The sequence below is a fragment of the Lissotriton helveticus genome, chromosome 4_1, assembly GCF_964261635.1.
Source record: "Lissotriton helveticus chromosome 4_1, aLisHel1.1, whole genome shotgun sequence".
NCBI lineage: Eukaryota > Metazoa > Chordata > Amphibia > Caudata > Salamandridae > Lissotriton > Lissotriton helveticus.
Genome location: NC_136063.1, coordinates 918,405,032 through 918,409,860, shown reverse-complemented (window position 1 = coordinate 918,409,860; position 4,829 = coordinate 918,405,032).

Below are 4,829 nucleotides of genomic sequence, written 5' to 3'. Positions count from 1 at the left end.
TTTCCTACTGTCACATGATCAGTGCCCGATCTGTGAGCAGCACACCTGACCACTGCCAATTCTTTTGGTAACTGGATTGCATCTAGCAATTCTTGTACAACTTTTCCATTTCGGATAGGAGTACCTGAAGAAGTCAGAAACTCTCTTTGCAGCCACAATTGGCCGAAGTCATGCACAACCCCAAAACAGTATTGACTGTCAGTATATACTGTTATTCTTTTATTTTTCCCAATTTTACAGGCTCTTGTCAATGCAACCAATTTGGCTACTTGTGCAGACTTCACTCCAAATAAACAGGATGCTTCTACAGTACGTTTTACCGTGACTACAGCATAAGCAGCGCTTAGGCCTACAAGTTCGTGTCTCAGACATGAGCCATCTACAAACAGCTCGCTATCTTCTACAGGCAGAGGCGTTTCCTTGATGTCTGGGCGTGGTTTAGTACTGAATTCTGTCAGGTCAATGCAGTCATGTTCGACCTCTCCCTTTGCTTCTGCAATTATTGAGTCTGGTAATAGGGTAGCTGGATTCAGTATGTTACACCGAGTAATGACTACGTTTGCCGCACCTACAAGTATCCTCTCATACTTAGTCAGCCGACTAGGTGTGAGATACTGGGTTTTAGTTCTGGTCAGTAGGATTACAACTGCATGTGGGACATACACAGTTACAGGCTGTCCCATAACAATGGATTCACTCTGTTCTAGACTCGTGCAAGTTGCAGCTACTGCTTTCAGACATCCTGGTAATCCAGCAGCCACTGGATCCAGAGTAGCAGAAAAATATGCCACTGGACGTCTAGTCAAACCATGGGCTTGTGTTAGGACTGACAGTGCACAATTGTCCCGTGTATCACAAAACAATGAAAATTCTTTAGAATAGTCAGGCATTCCCAAAGCAGGGGCTGTACACAAGCATTCTCGTAATTTCGTGAATGCCGTCAAGCTTTCCTCATTCCATTCCACTGGGTCCTTTGCTCCTTTCTTGGTCATTTTTATCAAAGGCTTTAGTAAGACTGCAAATCCCACAATCTATTGCCTGCAGTAACCTACGACTCCAAGGAACATTCTAACTTCTTTCTGAGAATTGGGTAACTGCATGTTTCGAATTATTCTGATTCTTTCTGAGGTAACTTTCCTGATACCTTTCTCTATCTGGTGCCCCAGATATTTTACTGATTTGGTACAGAACTGTAGTTTGTCAGGTGATACTTTGTGTCCTCCTTCACCTAGATCGTTCAGTAAGGCAATGGTGTCAACAACACAGTCTTTCTGACTCTTAGACGCCACCAAGAGGTCGTCTATGTATTGCACCAAAACTGAGTTTCCAGGTAAGACCAACGATTCAAGGCACTTTTTCAGAATCTGATTAAAGATTGAGGGGCTTGCTGTATACCCTTGAGGGACGCGATTCCAAACGAACACGTGACTGTCGAATGCAAATGAGAAGAGAAATTTGCTGTCTGGATGCAATGGGATTGAAAAGAATGCGTGACATAGGTCAATCACAGTGAACCACTCAGCATCCCAGGGAATCTGATACAGAATCACTGCTGAGTTCGGAACAATAGGACAACAAGGGACAACAATGTTGTTTACCTTTCTCAGGTCCTGCACTACCCTGTACTTGCCACTAGGTTTCTTAATTCCAATTATGGGTGAGTTACATGGGCTACTCATTACTTCTTGTATGATGTTCACTTCTAGCAATCTTTTTATTTCAATGGCAACTCCTGCTCTCACTTCTGCACTCATTTTGTATGGCTTGGTATTGGGATAAACTGCATTTTCTTTCATGGCTATTTTGATTGGGTCAATATTTGCCATCAGTCCTACATCCTTTCCAGTAAAATCCCATACTTCTGGTTTCACTGTCTGTTGGAGTTCTTCAGGTAAGTCTTGTATAGTCAGTGGTTTAATTTCTGAGTCAGGTCTGATTAACATTAACTTGTATATTCCATCTTCGTCTGGGGTTTGAATTTCGAAGCCCTTTGGTGTGCAAAAGATGGTGCAGTTCATTTTGCACAACAAATCACGTCCCAGTAAGTTTACTGGACTGGTATCACAAACTACAAATCTATGCATTTCTTTGAAATTCCATATTGTAATCTCCATGGGCTCAGTGACTGGGGTACTAATCAGTTGATTAGATACACCCACTACTTGGATTGCTTCTCCCGAGAGGGGTAGGTTTGGAACGTCTGCTGTTCTTACAGTAGACCGGGTAGCACCAGTGTCCAACAGAAAGGTGACATCATTGCCTTCAACCTTTCCTTCAATGTATGGCCCTGACTGGTCTACCGGCAAGGAGGCGCCAAGCACGCACTCCTCGTCCTCCCCTCTCAGGCCCCTTCAGTATTGATCGTCACAGAGAAACGTATCATTCAACAAAAATTGCGAAGTTGCTGCATTTCTATCCTCATTTCCTCCCCAGATTTCTATGTCATCCCCCTGTGGTGTTTTTCCCTTATAATTCGGTTTAGGTGCACGGGGCAACTGACTCGCCTTTACCTGTTGCTGGGTCTTTCTCGGCCTTTCATTCTGCGTCTGTGGATTTAAATCAGGGTTTTGAGGGTTATTATGCTGTGCATATGGGCACTCGTCTCTCCAGTGCCCTATTTCTCCGCACTGGTGACAGGGAAATTTCTTTTTGGCTTCCTCTCGACTCATTTTCACTCTGGGCTTCCCTCCACCCCCTGAATCTTGATTTTGGGAATTCTTATTCATTTTACCTAATTGCTTTTCCTGCTGTTCCGCTAGTTTTACTTGTGCCCACATAACCTTTTCCTTCAGAGCCTTTCGCTTATCAGCCATCTCGTCTTCACAGTACTTTGCGTACCGTAAGACTACATCCATTTTCTTAGATTGCCAGCAGATTTTATTGTCTTTGATCCACTGGCAAATTTCGGGTCTTAAACCGTTTACAAACCTGTAAATGAAGTGGGTCATATCCTTCATCTCGATGTTATCTATACCACTGTATGTTTTAAACACCTGTAACAGTCTTTCATAAAAGGAGTGCACAGTCTCATCCCTTTCCTGCGTGGTTCTATCTATCTTGGTCCAATCAGTTTCCTTTGCAGGCACCTTTCCCTTCAAGTGTAACATCACTTGCTGGTATTTTTTCATTACCTCATCGGAAGGAGCTCCTGTTCTAGAGTCCCTCGGGTATTCCTCACTAGGCCAACCAATGGCAATTTTACATTCAGTCCACAAATCTACGGGAACAACTATGTCGAAAAACCCATCCAGGTCTTTCCATAGGCATTTTTGTACCTTTACAAACCTCTCCACCTGCCTGTCCCAGTCCACAGGCTTTTCTCGCAATTTTGGGAAGTCATTGGTAAAGGACACAATATCCTGTCTGGACCATGGAACGTGCACATATTTTCCACCTGGCACTTCACGCATAGGATATAACTGCTCTGGTTTGTCAGCTTCCTTTAGAACGAACTCAGAAGTCGTCTGTTTGGATCTAACCTCTTCCTTTTTCTTTGCCCACCTGGCTCTCCATTTGTCTACGTTTCCCCATTTCTGCAACACAGTCAACAAATCTTTGATCTGCGCCTTTTTCCCTGCCACATTCATATTTTCCAGATCTTTGTCTGAGAACTCAGCTCTATAGGGTTTTTGTAATGGCTTGGATTTTGAAATATCTATTCCCATACTAGCCGCAGTGTCTGTTAATTTCTCATGGAGCACTCTGGTATTGCGAGTAAGACTCTTACAGATAAATAGCAGCTCTTCTTCGGAATAGGTATTTAACCTGTCCAACCCCACATTTCCGGCCATCAGTTCTTCCATTTCTACTCTCAATTTGTAAATATCTAATGGTTTTGTCTGAGGAGTCTGTCTCTCTAATTCTCGACTCCATCTTTCAATTTCTTCAGGAGTCACCAATGTGACACTTTTGGTACCTGAAGTCGATTCCATTTGAATCTCTCTCGTATTGAAAGGATTATGTCTTTTCTGCAAGCTCCTTCCTGTGTTCCCAATTGGCAAGTCCATTAAAGAAGCTTCAGATTCACATTCACATTCACTCGTCAGATCATCTACAATTAAGGGCTCTTTTCTTGGCTGCATTACAGTTGGGAAAATGATCGGAGTCTTTGGACTTCCCTGTCTATCCCCATACAAAGGAACAACTGGTCCAATAGTTACTGGGATTGTCAAGGCTTCGGGGCTTGTATTTAACTGGGAGATTTTCTGGATTACTTCGGTTCTTTGTTTGGCTAGAGCCTCTCGCTCTCTTTCTTGTAGTATTCTGTCCAGCCTTATTTCGGGTACTATTTGAGGAGACAATGTTGGGGCAGTGGGATGTGTCATACTTGGTCCTTCACCATAATTAGGTTTTGGGAACAGGCTTCCTGTGTGTAAGGATCTGGATTCTTCCTCATAAGGAGGTCTTGGACCACAGTCTCTTTCACCTGAATATCTTGTTTCTCCACTAAATGGTGGTCTTAGACAGGTGTCTCTGGCACCTATGGGTCCTAAGCCTTCGTTATAGGAAGGTATTTGACAGCTGTCTCTTGCTATTACAGATCTATTCCCTTCCGGACATGGTGTACGTTGGGAAGCACCCCCTACACTAGAAGATCTGGGTCCTTCATTATAAGGAGGCGGATTGAACAAATCTTCCAAATAATCGTCATCCGATTCCCCACTAGTTACCCAATGCTTGGTCTTTTCGGTCTTTTTCTCTTCTGTAGGACCACCCATTGCCATCATTGGATACAGTCCTTCTACAATCATATTCTGTCTCCACTGTTTCATCCTTTTATCTCGGGTCTCTTGCTTCAATTTCGGATACCATTTGGTTAACCCTTTATC